Raw genomic sequence first — 15,428 nt, forward strand, 5'->3', positions numbered from 1 at the left:
GTATTATTACTACTCCTATATACAATAATTCTTTTTGAGAGCTATATAAAAGAATTTTCTCAATAATGCTTCTAATATGAAGAATTAGTTACCCATGGATTGATTACCAAATGCTAATAGGTAAAAACTAGAATAAGAGTGGGGATAGGAAATTGAAGCTAGTGATGGATGTGGAATAAGGGTGAATAAAAGCAAAAGTAGATTGAATGGTCCTTGGAATTTGGAGGGAAAGTAGGGCATGAGGGAGAGTCAGGGAGGGATGGAGGGAACTCCCCAAAGGAAAGATGGACATTTTTTGACTTGAGAGATCTGTCATTGATTTTTATCAATAATTTATTAGTCACAGAAAGAGTAAGAGGTAGAAGAAGTGAGCCAGGGTTATAGTATCTTGGAGAAATGTTCATTCCTAAGTTCAGAGAATTTGGTACATCTTCATTTGTGTTGAGAGAAAAATGGGAAGAATTTCTTTAATATGAACTTGTGTTGTTATCTGGATCCCCTAATTAAAAGCACACTCATCGCCCTGGCCAGTTTGATCAAAGGACTGAAGGGTCTCGGGTTCCATTCTGGTCAAGGTCATCTACCTTAGTTGCTGGTTCAATCCCCAGGACCAGTTGGGTTGTGTGCAGGAGTAAGCCAATCAATGTGTTTCTCTCACATCAATGTTTCTTTTCTCTGTCTCTCACTCTCCCTTCCACTCTCTAAAAATCAATGGAAAAAAATATATCCTTGGGTGAGGACTAATAACAACAACAAAAAAGCACATAAGTTAATTTGAAGTTAAAATCTGAGAGGCTGGAGCTAGAAAAAGCTTAGGGGGAAAAAAGCAATGTGCATTGTTTCCACTCATTTGCCTTTAGGTATAGGGAAGTAAAACTTAGACTAGGCTAATCATTCAAATTTCTTAGGGAGATTAAAAAAATATATAGTCCCAGGAATCACTGGAATGGTGAAGAGGGTGAAGCCAGTTGTTTGGACACCTGCTTTCACCATTTCTTAAATAGTTCTTCTGCAAGCTAATTAATTTCTCGGAGCCATATTTTCTTACCTATAACATAGGGTTATGAGTAGCTGTTTTATAGTGTTAGAATATGCACTGCAGGTGCTCTCCTTAACTTCTACGTTCTCCATTGATACCTATTATGTACTACAGATGCCTTGCATTATTGCTAAAATAAAACAAATTCTCTAAAATCTTGGCTGAGAGTGTAATTTAGCCAGATTGGTATAAAGGAGGGCTATGAATTAGGAGTAAAAGACCAGGCATCCTATTTGCACTTTGAGGCATTGAATGGATGACAACAGCACAGAAAACTAGGGAAGATAAGGTCTCCTTTAGAGGATGCTCTTGCTGAAGGAGCATGATTAGAAGTGTCAGGCGATCCTATGTTGCCAAAAAGCTCACCTCAAACTCTATGAGGAAGCTGGGGCTCCCTAAGAAGTTTCTAGAAGCCCAATTTTACCTAAAGCAATCTAAGGAGACTTGTCAGGGTGAGTTCCTTCCCTTGTAAAGTGACCTTGTGTTGCCAAAATGCCACCTCACACTCAGAAAGGAGTGTGAACTGATTAACACTATGTATGCAATTTTGTAACTTATGGTTTTCCTACTTATAACATGAGCATGTTTCCTTCTCATTAAGTAACTTTCAAAGCTATGTGTTTTTGTCTTACTTGATTTTTATTTTTGTGTTTACAGCTACATAGCATTTTGTTGAATAGCCATGTTATATGTCAACTAAAACTTTAAAGGAGATTGTGGGGTTTTTTTTAAGTATTTATTATAAATCATCATATATTACTATTTTCTTTCATGTTGTCTTTATGTGTATCTCTGATATATCTTTAGGATGAATTCTAAAAGTGGAATTATTGAGCTTTCAATACACATTGCTAAATTAGCTGGCAGAAAGGTTCTATCAATTTACGTACTTAATGGTACATTGGCATATCACTTTATCATATACTTGCCATTACTGTTGACATTGCTATTTTTAAACATCTCTGTTAATTTTTCAGATTTAAATGCACATATAGTGTTTATGATGTGCCAGGAATTTTCTAGCACTTTACATACGTATTAAGCTGATTCCTGACCCTCTAGTGTGCATGTTTTTTCATAATCCAAAGATTACACATATGGTAAGATATTACTCCCATGATTCTGGACACTATTTACGGCAAAGGGAATTTTCATATGTAATTAAGTCCCAAATCCATGATTTGATAGATTATCCAGGTGAGCCTGATCTAATCACATGAACAATTTATATAAATCTAGGGGTCAGATATTAACGGTGAGAAAGATTCAGCGTAAGAGTTGTGGCTGACTTTGACAATGAAAGGAGCCACATGAAAAGAAATGTGTGTGGTCTCTAGAAGCTGAGAAGGATTCCAGCAAGGAGGAAATTGGGGACTTTAGTCCTATGACCAAAAGGAACTGAATTTTTTCAAAAAGAGCTTGCAGGTAGATTTTCCTCCAGAGTGACCAAACAAAAATGCCGTTGAGCTGAGCATAATTTCAGCCATTGAAACTCTGAGCAAAGAACTTTGCTATACTGTGAAGGACTTCTGACCTATAGCACTATCCTCCTATCTAATAAAGAGGGGATATGCTAATTGACCATCACACCCTCACAAAACTGGAGGTGCCCACAGCCACTAAGAAGGGAATATGCTATTTGACTGTCATGCCTTCAAAGATGGAGGCTCCCACAGCCACAATATGGTGGCGCCCAGTCCCCTCCGCCCCACCGGGCCTGCTCCCAGGTGGGTCTGGCTGCTCCACTGCCTGCCTCTGGAGTCCCTCAGTCTCCTCAGCGTCCCAGCCACCCAGGACTGGCTCGAGGCACAGGCAAGCCTTGGATGGTGGCTGCCCAGCTACCCAGGGCAGCCCAAGGCTCAGGTAACCATGACTGGCTGAGGCTTGCGCTGCCGGCAGTGGCAGCAGCAGTGGTGTGATGGGGGCATCACCTTCCCCTGATCGCTGGATTATGGGATTCTGGATTATGAGAGAGGGACAGGTCAGGCTGAGGGGCCCTCCCTCCAGTGCATGAATTTTCATGCACCAAGCCTCTAGTACACTAATAAGTCTCTGTATCATTTTAAGTTGCTAAGTTTGTGGTAATTTGTTACACAGCAGTGGAAAATTAATAAAACACATATCAACTAATGTAATCATCATGCCCATATGGTTCACTCCATTTTCAGATTAAAAACTAAAGCGCAGAAAAGTTAGATAATGAGGCCAAGGTCAAAGAGCTAATAGCTACAGGCAGCATTCAAACCTAAGGCATTCTGGCATTTGATGAACATACTTTTAATCAGCACATTCTTCCTTGATTCTTGACTAGAATTGCCTCCATAATTCTAATATGTCATACAACACTAACTTAACCAGTTGACTTTACTGTAGAAATATGAAAAAAATAGAAAAAACTAGCCAATAATAGAATTTTTATTTTTTTGTAATTCTTTAATGAGAAATAATATTTAAGAAACTATTGAAGACCTTCAGGATTATTTTGCTCCTCCCATTCTTGGCTTATAAACAAAAAGATTGACTAGAAATAACAACTAAAATTGCAAGCAATTCCTATGCCCAAATTCTGTGGTAAAAAATGTTCTCAATAGACCTATCAATCTTTATAATATCACACAGTTAGATAGCTGATTTTATATAATAGAAAAGGAAACTGGCTTAGATAGTTTAAATAACTTGTCCAAATTTACACTAGCAGTAAGATGCCATGTCTGGAGCTGAACTACAGTCTGTATGATTGCAAAGTCCATTACACATTCCATCAATCATTATGCTTCACCACCTAAAGAACTAATAGGTAAGCCAAGTTACAAGACCCCATTAACTGAGAGAAAGCATTTTTAGAAACAGGCATGCTGGCTGGGTGACTGAATCATCCACTTAAAGAGTACAAATGTATACCACAGTACAGTTCCCATATAAATGAACCGAACACATTTGTGGTATATTAGCAATCACTCTTTCTTGTCAGAATCCCAGATATCACATCAGGGCATATATCTACTCTTTTTGTTTATCTATTTAATTTTATTTTTTATATATATTTTATTGAATTTTCACAGAGAGGAAGAGAGAGGGATAGAGAGTTAGAAACATCCATGAGAGAGAATCATCGATCAGCTGCCTCTTGCACACCCCCTCCTGGGGATGTGCCCACAACCAAGGTACATGCCCTTGACCAGAATCGAACCCGGGACCTTTTAGTCCGCAGGCCGATGCTCTACCACTGAGCCAAACCGGTCCCGGCAACCACTCTTTTTATTTTATTTATTTATTTATTTTTTATCAGCTTTACCTCGCTGCAGTAGACACTTCTTCAAGTCCCATATTACCTGCTCACAGTTGCCTTTACCTTCTGACATATTAAACTCCTGTCAAATAGCTATATTACCGTATTTTTAGGACCATAAGACGCACAGTTTTTAGAGAAGGGAAATGAAGAAAAAAAGATTCTGAAACAAATAGTGTCCTAAAATATTTTATGTGCATTAAAACCCAACATCACAGTCATAAACACATGTAATCAACCCTGTAAAGCACACAGAGACCACACAGAGCCGGGCAAGTAAAAAAACTTTTTTTTAAAAGTATATGTGTAGGCTATATTTGGACCATAAGACGCAGGGACTTTTTCCCCCCACTTCTGGGGGGGAAAAAGTGCGTCTTAAGGTCCGAAAAATACGGTAACTCTTGGTTTCTTTGTACTCAATTCAGCATTGTTACTTGCCAAGCATTATGGCTTGGAATTGTTCATCAGAACACAATATAAATGGCAGAAGAGCAGAACAACATTTCTGAACAAATTAAATTTTAATCAAAGGTGTGGGGATTCAATGAATAAGAGATAGATAGGTAAAATTCATATTACTATATTTCCTTTTTTAAAATATATTTTTATTGATTTCAGAGAGAAGGGAGTCTGGGAGAAAGATAGAAACATCAATGATGAGAGAGAATCATCGATCAGCTGTCTCTTGCACGCCCTCTCCTAGGGACCAATCCTGCAACCCAGGTATATGCCTGGACCAGGAATTGAACCATTTCCTCCTTGGTTCATGGGTTGATGTTCAACCACTGAGCCACACCAGCTGGACAATATCACTGTATTATTTAACATTTATATTAAAAGTTAATAAAAAATTATAATTAATATATAATCAACCCATGGGTGTACTATTGGATGACCGGTGTGGATGTGTATATCAGAAACAAAATAGTGGTTTTACAAAATAGCACACAGGAGTCATGAAATGGGGACCAAATTCCCTGTAAAGCAGGAGAGCTCAAATGGAGTGCATACAATAAGTCTGCAATACCAAATTTTCCATGGCCTAATGACATCTAAGTGACATGGAAGTTGTCACTTTGACAAGCATTAACAAAGAAGCACATGAAAGGAAGGGACTATCTTAGAATGTAATGAGTGTCTGACATTGGGAGGGTATAAGATGACTATCTGACAAGATTATTTAATCATTTATTCAGTCAGCAAAACAATTTGGGACCATATATCAATAATATGTATCAGACATTATATTAGGTGTTGCTGATGCAAAGAAAAAGAAACCACCTAGTACTGAGAATTAAACTGAGATAGCTAAATAAAAGAGTATATATAGAGATCAATAAAGTGCCTGTAATGACAATACAAAAGGGCCAGGGCAGGGGGCAGGGAACAGGCCTCAGGTGACCCTGAGGCTGCTTTCATTGGCTCTGTTCATAAGATGTGTGAAGATCTCTGAATATAGAAGCTTTTACTGGAGTCCTCAAACTCAGAGTTACCCATGTGACCCTGGAGGACATCAGGGACCAGCATGAGAGAATCCATTCGTGGCCCTTTACTGATTCAGATCATAGTGTCCAAATAATCTAACATTTGAAATATGAGTTTTATACGTTTCAAAAAAGAAATTTTGAGAAAGCAAAGCAAGAATTTTTTTTTTTTTAAATAACTTTAAAAGCTTTTCCCATCATCCTCCTGGTATAATATTCTGACAGCATTACAACCAGTATTACCTGGGTGAGGATGAATGACAAATATTGATTTTCTGTGGCCAGCCTAAGTGGGATAGACAAGGAAATGAAAATCTTTGTAAATAGATTCAGGAGTCCTGTTTAGGAAATTGTTTGTGTCATTTACTAAACGTAATGTGATATATCCACAACATGACAATGGACTGTATCAACACTTACTGGAAAACAAAGCTGAAATGCATTTTTCACATTGACAACATACTCACAGAAGGTCAAGGACACCGTGACAGTAAGTTGAAGCAATAAGGCTTACAGCATAATACCAAGGGGAGTGTTCTGCGCAACTCCAAAATTCCTGAGTGGTTATGCATTGGGAATCATCTAGCCACACAATGATTTTTCACTTTTCAAAGTCTTCCTAAACTCTGCTTTTCTTTCATCCAGTAATTAATGCATTACATCCAAATGTAATGAGTGTCTGTCATTGGGAGGGTATAAGAAAAGGGTAAAATGACTGAGCCTGTGTTTGGCTGTTGTGATTTTGCCTAAGCAAATTATCTGGTTTCCCACTCAAAAATCAATGTAAGACTGCATCTTACTTCCTTCATAGGAAAATGAGCAATGCAGGAAGGAATTATCTCTGCAGCCCACTCCCATGCTTTTAGGATAATGAAAGACTAAAATATTCAAAGGAAAATAATTGCCAAATAACTTTACAGTCATTATTTAAAGATATAAAAATTTACATAAGAATTACTTTTATCTGGTGGTTGATGTTTTTGTTTAAAATAATACTGTTGTAAATGTGCATGTAAGTCAGGAGAAATAGAGAAATGTATTGTATGCACCACCTTTTGTTGTATTAAAAAATATGTTAAGCTCTTGATCTAACTAGAATACAAAGACTCTTTGGAAACAAATCATATGACCACTGTTTACCTTTTCAACCATGAGATTAAAATGAATGGCAAATTTGATCTCAAGTCAAGTGGATTTCTTGCGAAAAGTATGATCCTTAGACTTAGTATTGACATTTATCAAGGTCATCATAAGCTTGAATTAAATGCTTCAAAAGCCACATTGAGTCTGTATTCTCAGAGTGTGTCTATTTAGCAATTTTCAGGTCAAACTATTTAGTCTAATATAACTGAGATCAAAACAATTGACAGAAATCCAATGACTTGTCAATTGATTCAAGGTATGTGAAACATCCAAATGTATCATAACTTGATAACTAAACTCATTACTTGCTTCTTGATTCACAAAATGGTAAATAAAGAGTAATAGTGCTGCTTCGAAACAACCCCCTAGAGGATTTCGTAAGACCTATATTATTAGATAATAAATATGTACTAAGTAAAAAATAATTTCTGATCAATATTTTTCAATTATGACCTACCATAGTAGATCATAATTTAATGATAATTAAATATGATAATTATGACCTACTAGAGTAGGTCATAACTTATTGATAATTAAACCCATTACTTGCTTCTTGATTCACAAAAGTGATCAGTATTTTTCAATTATGACCTACCATAGTATAATTGTTACTGTGCTTTTTCTTTAGTTTGTACCTTAACTACATAACAGTGTGAAACCTGACTGAAGCTTTCTCGCCTTGGTATAATTTCTGATTCTTTTAAATCCCACCATTCAATTTCCAGCAAAGTAGGCTTACTTGTCAAACTAGCATATTTTTATTGTAGATATTAAGTTATCTAGCTATACTATAAAGAAAACTATTAATATTTTCCTGAATACATTTTGTGGGACTTAAAAGACCGTTATAAATCCACCTATGAATATGGCAAGCTATTTCTAGCAAATAAAGAAGCATAAAGCAGTAAAGAGATACTACTAATGAATAGCATTTAAAAATTATCTGCAGTTAAAAGTAAGATTATTCAATGCATTATTTTCAGGAGCTTAAAATATAGTTGATAATTTTGATTGCGCCTTGAAATGAGGATTCTTTGCACAGGTTGCATAATCCATTTACTAGTCAAACTTGTTTCAGCATATTCTTTAATGTCATCTGAGTTTATGCTGGAAGAACTGCCACTAAAATGTTTTGCTCATGTTAATTGATAAAAACTAAACACTTCCCTTTATACTATTAGGTCTAGTAATAATTAATGTCATTTTCTAATACTTTTTAAATCGACTTTATTTAAACAATACAACAAAATTTAATCAACAATATAGTTGCCGTTGTTTTCTACTACTTGTGCCCAACACTCAGGAAGCATTTTAATCCCTCTGTTGTAAAATTCTTGTGATTTTGATGCAAAAAATTCGGTCAATGCATTTTTGAGGCATTCTTCATTATTAAATTTTTTTCCAAGAAGAAAGTTTTGCAAAGAACAAAACAAATGGTAATCGGAAGGGGCAATATCAGGAGAATATGCAGGTTGAGGGAGAACTTCCCATTCCAACTGGCGCCGTTTTTCAGCAATGATTCTTGCAGTATGTGGTCGTGCGTTATCGTGGTGAAGAATTACGCCCTTCCGATTAATCAGCGCGGGTTCTTTTTCTCTTAAAGCTTGGGCTAACCTTTCCAATTGGGCACTATACACTGCACTTGTAATGGTTTGGTTAGATGGTAAAAGTTCATAATGAAGAATTCCTTTAAAATTCCACCAAACACACAACATCACTTTTTTCGCATGCAAGTCAGCTTTTGGCGTGGGCTGCGTAGCCTCATTTTTGTCCAACCATTGAGGCCGCCTTTTCAAATTAACATACAGCACCCATTCGTCATCTCCTGTAACAATTTGCTCTAAAAATGGCAAACGGTTTTTACGAGAGAGGAGCGAACTGCAAATTGTGACTCTTTGATTACGGTTGTTGTCGGTCAACTCATGAGGAACCCATTTTCCAAACTTTTGGACTTTGCCAAGTGCACGCAATTGATTGGAAATTGTTTTTTGTGAACAATTTAAAGTTGTCGCAAGCTCTTGTTGGGTAATTTGAGGATTTTGCACCAAAAGAGCTTGAAGAGCTTCTTGATCAAAATTGGACACACGGCCTCGACCACTCTTGTCATCTAACGAAAAATTTCCCTCGCGAAATTTCTCAAACCAACGCTGGCATTTTCTGGCGCTAACTGCATCTTGACCAAGAGCACTACAGATGTTTTTTGCAGCCTCACTTGCTTTTCTTCCTAAATGGAACTCGTAAAGCATGCAGTGCCGAATATGCTCTTCATCCGCCATTTTCTTAGCCCTAGTTTTGCAACAAAAACCAAACCAAACACAAACTTTTTCAAGCAAAACTTGTTAATTGCACTTCACACGTTCTGTAGATACCACAGTGTTTGAAGGTTATGTCAATACAAGTCAACACCAAGCAAGATTTTAAACGAATGTTAAAAAACGACATTACTTATTACTAGACCAATAACTCTTTTAAAAATATAACATACATACCAAATTCATTTAACTTTAAGTAATATATTGGCCAAATACTAAATATATTAAAACATGGTGTAATCACATGATACTTTATTTGCTACATTGCTAACAGTAAATCTAAGAAACTAAGGTTAATATGAAAATAAACTATTATGTGAAAAACAACTGACAAAAGAGAAAATAGAGTTAGAAATATCATCTAAATTACAATAAAATAGGAAAAATGTAATATTTTATGATAATTTTCTTTCCTCACCAAATAACTGAGAGAATAATAATGTATAATAAAAGTGTTTTAATTTAAGAAATTGCCTAGGGTAAAATATGACATAAATAAAGGTTAGATAAAATAAATTTTTATTTCCATAAAAGCAAAAGGCTTCTAATAAAACGAAAAGTGCATATATGAATTTATAATAATTTCTATTAAGTTTCAAATATATTACCTTAAAAATATAAAATTGTTTTTAGGTGATGTTTAATATAATAATATTAAACCACTCTTAGATTGTTGCAATGTGTAATTTTTTATATATTAGATCACAAAGGTAAAGAAATAACTGTGTTAATGAAACATGATCTGAATATTTAAGTTAAAAAATTTTTCAATCTAATATGCCTCCACTTCAGCTAGCTTTCTCTCTCTCTCTCTCTCTCTCTCTCTCTCTCTCTCTCTCTCTCTCTGTCTCTGCAGTAAAAACTACTATAGTTATCTCATAGAGATAGCTCATACAGTCATCCGCCAGTGGATAGTAGCAAATGCTTATTGAGAAAGGGTTTCTGCTTATTGAGAAAGGGTTTATCTTCATTTCATCCAAAATATGTAAACCATTACGGAAATTATAAAAAGTAGTAACAATACACTGGTTTTATTCAGAACCTTTCCCTTAGTGATTATTAAAAGGATGATATTTTTAGCCAAAGAAAGCAAAATGCATCTGCAGCAGCTGGTTTCCAAGGAAACAGAATAATTTAAAACCATGTGGAACTCTGCTCTCTCATTTTCATCAATTCTCCTTCATTCCTGGAGTTAGCTTTACTTGGAATTTTTAATTTCCAAAAATATAACTGCCTTGGCTCATTTTCTGCAACAGATATCAGGCAGTGAATATCTGGTCTTATATATCATCCTAATTTCCAACTTACGGGGTGGATTAATTTCTACTATTATTTTGTTTTAAAAACCATGATCAAAAGAATCAATAAATGAGAAACACGGCAATGGCTCAGTACCATGCAATAATTTTTGAAATCCAGAAATAGTTCAACATAAACCATGCAAGAGTGTTTGCTTGGGTCAGTATGACACTTAAGTATGTAAACATATTATTCTCTGTATTTAGTACATTTAGAAACTTTAAGATAGTTCTCCATTCATTTAGATAATTTTTACCCAATATTCAGTAGTTTCCCTCCCCCTTTTTAAAAAATTTGCAAGAAATGTTGTTTTTATCTGCTATTTAAAGATAAAACCCATCTTTTAAATTACAAAAAGCAAAAACAGCACTCCCCAAAACCTTAGAAATTTTTTATATTCATTCCTATTAGTTTGCAATTCATTAAAAAAAGTATTTAAAAATATATTACTTCATTGAAATGATGTAATCAATGACATCATTGAAAGACTTATATTTTCTTATTACAATCAACAAGTATTAATTAATTGCCAATGGGCCCAGGTCAGTATTAATCTTTCTTAAAAAAAAAAAAGCCCAGTGTTTAAAAGGTTATCCCACCTTTATTGACCTATATTTATGAGTTAAGAAAGAATAAAATAAAATGACTGGAAGTAACATTTTTCAATGTATTTACTGTAAGTGTATCAGTCTACATATCTGGAACTTTCCTATTTTCCCTAATAAGGGGGGTGGGGGGAAAAGACAATATTAACAGATATAAGCCACTGGTAGAGTAAAATCTTAATTTTTGAGCTTTAAAAAAATATTGCCTAGAAATATTCCCAACAATATGAATACTATGATGGAATTCCTGTCCAGATATATTTAATTGATAAAGGAAACTAACAATGAAACTGGCCTATTATGATGTAATTTTTCAGGTAATGTTTAATCTTTCCCAAGTAGGTTGCTTTAAAAATGAAAACAGTACCATGCATATTGACAAATATAGAATTTACGTATAATACACACTTACGATTTACTAAATAAAATACTATTCAATAGCATAAGATTTATCAATAAAGAAAGTTAAAAGGAATTAAATGCATATAAATCACTCATTCTAAATTAGTGCTAAAAGGGTCTACAGCCAGCAAACATTATTTTTCTAAGCCCTTCGCTGTATTTAAATATTAGAAGACACCACATGCAATTGCACATTGTTTATTCAGAGAAAGGTCCATTTGCCCAGGACCTGTGGAATTTCCCGAGCTCTCCTTTGATTCCTGATAACATAAGCTTAAGTAAAAGCAAACAAGGCACACGACGACTCATTCTACCCATTAATTTTGCTTCAATAACGCCTGCTTAGAAAGTTACCCAGGGTAAGACATGCCTCTGGTGCTTTTATCCGCGACGGGTTTTTCAGGGAGAAAGAACAACTCGCTACAAAGCTTCCTCAAGCAATGAAAAGAACGTACTTCCAGGAAATGTCTTCAGAATGGCTTTCATATGATAACATTCTCTTAGAGGGAATTGAGAAGCATTTTCTTTTGAATAAAAGTAGCATTTTCTCTTGTTTGTCCTTACCTGTAAATATGGTTTCTGTACCTCTGCTCGGTCAGATCAGACTGAAGACTTCACTCCTCCCTCTTCTATCCATCAGGCAGCAGCCAACCAATAACAAAAGCCAGATCCTGGCATTCTCTGGTTCCTGCTCCCCGCTCTGATTCCCTCCCTCACTCCCTCCCACCCCCACTCTTTTGGAAGACAAATCCTTGCAGCTGGGAGAGAGAAAGGGAGTGGAGAAAAAGAATATGGAGAAGAAAGGAATAGAGAGATAAAAGATATTTCAAAGAACAGCTCCTATGAAAAATATCTGTAGGTGAACTCAGCTGAAGTAAAATGTCTCGCTTTGGATTTAGGAAAATAGGGTCAATCAATGCCTCACTCAACTGAAATCAAAGCAAAACACAGTGGAACATAGGTAAATTGCCTATTAATTCAGCTCCCACTGTTTTTCCCACTGCAAAAAATTTATCCCCTCGTTGCACATTTTGATATGCAGATGGAAGAGGTTGAGGCTGAACATCAAGATAATATTATGCATATAGAGTCTGCAAAGAGATAAAATTAAACTGACTTTGAGTCCCTGTACATTGATGTATCATGCAATTTGCATTTCAACCTCTGTTTGGCACGGTTTCCATTTAAAACCAGTATCAGAGCCTAATCAGCATGAAAAATATATGTTACCCTGAATATTGGAATATTCAAATATTTCAAAATTGTGTGGTTTGCATTACTTCACATTTCTTAAATGTTGGCTTCAATTTGTCTATGTAAATAATGGAGCTTGTTAAAGATGAAAAAGGAAATCAGCATCTAGTTGCCATGTCTCAAAGTGACTAATTAAACTCCAATTTTATTCTAATAACCTTGGGCAAAGTCATTTCATGTCTGAACTAAAAAGCATAACGTGTAAAAGAACAATGGAGGAAAACATGACATTAAAATTCTCTAAGGCTACAAAACAAGTTCATCCACAGCTTAAAGGATGTTAGGTGGAGACTATCAAAGATTTCAAACTATCTGTATCTATCTATATCTCTATCTATATCATCCATATCTACATCTATTATCATTATACCACCATCTATCAATATATCTATATCATTATTTATATCTATATCATCCATATCTATATCTATATATCAACATCTACACATTATATTCTTAATATTCAAAATATAATACAAACCATAACTCTTTATGATAAAAGGAGCTATTAATTGAGCTTCTGCTTCTCAAGGTAGTCTGATAATGTTTTCTTGGGGAGATGTAACTTAAACAATGAATGTTATCTCTATCTTAGAGGTATCTACTGCCTACCTGAGATATTTATAGGCTTTGCAACTTAATTTCTTAAACAAGTAATATGGAAATAAGACTACAGAGAGAAAAAAGAGAGAGAAACGGCAAGAAAATATTCCTTATTTCCAAGAGTAACTGTAATGAGTGTAAATAGTGATAGTCTAGAAATAACCGTATGAAAGGGTTTAGGGGTGTCAATACTGTTAGGAGGGGAGTGGCTTGTAACCTCACCAGAAACTGACTGTACATTGAAGGGCAATGATTTTTACTGTGTGCGCAGTAATTTTTTCTTAGTAAGGAGATACTCTCAATCAAAAGAAAACTGATAATATGGTTTCCTTAGGGTTTCATATTGAAAATAGCTGCAGATAGGCTTGTTAATTTTATAACAATCCAGCGATATTGATAAAATAGTCTTGAGAAACATAAAACATATCCAAGTGTCTTGCTTCTATTCACCTTCCACAGGGAGTGCCTAATAAAATAAATGAGAATAAGTTATAGAGAACTTTACAGGTCAGCATGAATAAACAACATAGTAGATGCTTCCCATTAGGGGTAGATATAAAGTTTTAATTTAAGAACAAGTAATTTAAACCTTAAACTATGATGATGTTTGAATATCAGTTGTAACTCATTAAAAGACTGGTATCACTCAGGTTCTAGAGACATGATTTCATGTTGCCCAAAATGCTCACCAACCTACTTGTCTTTTGGAAGCATAGTAAGAATTTTTTTTAAGGCGTAATTTATTTTATGAAAATGTGCAGAATACCTGTACTTGAATTGCCACCATAATGACTGGTAACTAATAAGACATACACGAGCAGAACAAGGATGATGGGCCCAGGATAGAAACACCAGAGCAGAAAGCCCCAGAGGCCTAGCAAGGGCCCAAACTGGGAAAACAAGAGCCTTGTCCCCAGGGTGACCTTTCCTCCCCTAGCTTATTGCTGGTCCTGTGGTTTGGACTCCCAACCTTTCCTCCCTAAAGATAACATATAGGCCTCAGTTGTGTTTCAGCTCTAGGCCCAGAAAAGAGGCAAAAACAGACAAGCGATGCCATGGCTGCCTAAGAACCAGCGACATTTGACTAATTCCCCCTGCCCCGGCACCAACCAGTTAGTGCAGAGCACAACCCTGAAAGAGCAAACCTGGAAAGCCGGTGAATATTCTATTGAGACAATCCCCTGAAGCCTCCTCTAAGATTTCTACTTGCAAGAGAGAGGTAAATAGGCTCAGGACAAAGGACCCAGCAGAAGCACTTCAGCTCCATTTCCCTTCCTCTCGAAGGGACCCCATGAAACTTGCAACCAGGAGAGCAATGGGCAGTGGCAGCTGGTTCCAGGCTCACACCAACCCACCCCACCCCCCCGCAACTATCTACAACACCACCTTTTCTCTGACTTCCCTGTGAGCCAAAGCAGCCCAGCCTAGGCTCTCCTATTGCTTCTTCTATGCCCTTCCTTGTTTCACTGTCCTAAGTATATTTTTGCTGCCATCATGGACCCAATACCTTTTGGCTCAGTGCTATGTAGCCCATCCCTTTGGCTATCCCCATTCCCTGTCCTTTTTTCTTAAATAAATTCCATTTTTCTTTATTCATAATCTGAGATTGCTATTTAGCTTTCCCGTGCACCACCAACTTTAACCTTTCAGTTATCACAGATCAAGAAAGAGAAAATATCTGGAGAAAGGCAAGTCATTGGTGACTCTGGATAATGGAAACTGAAATTTCTATGCCAAATTGTAGGCAGCTTCAGCTGAGAGGGAGATCATTTTATGATTAATAAAAACAAGTAATTGCCGTGCTAGCTGGTTTGACTCAATGGATAGAGCGTCTGCCAAAGGACTGAAGAGTCCCTTGTTCGATTCTGGTCAAGGGCACATGCCCAGGTTGCAGACTCGATCCCCAATAGGGGGCGTGCAGGAGGCAGCCAATCAATGATCTGCTCTCTTCATTGATGTTTCTATCTCTCTTGCCTATCATTTCCTCTCTGAAATCAA

The 15,428-nt window shown here is 36.1% G+C and overlaps 1 protein-coding gene across 1 annotated transcript in view; it reads right to left on the bottom strand.

The window, feature by feature from the left end:
- CSRNP3 (cysteine and serine rich nuclear protein 3) overlaps nt 1-12,207 on the bottom strand; it is a 158,311-nt gene extending 146,104 nt beyond the window's left edge. The window contains exon 1 of the mRNA XM_036421877.2: nt 12,138-12,207. The gene's annotated coding sequence lies outside the window, so the exon portion shown is untranslated. The remainder of the gene's footprint in view (nt 1-12,137) is intronic.
- Nucleotides 12,208-15,428: the final 3,221 nt, after the last annotated feature.

This window comes from Pipistrellus kuhlii, unplaced genomic scaffold (genome assembly GCF_014108245.1).
Source record: "Pipistrellus kuhlii isolate mPipKuh1 unplaced genomic scaffold, mPipKuh1.p scaffold_m20_p_7, whole genome shotgun sequence".
Classification (NCBI taxonomy): domain Eukaryota; kingdom Metazoa; phylum Chordata; class Mammalia; order Chiroptera; family Vespertilionidae; genus Pipistrellus; species Pipistrellus kuhlii.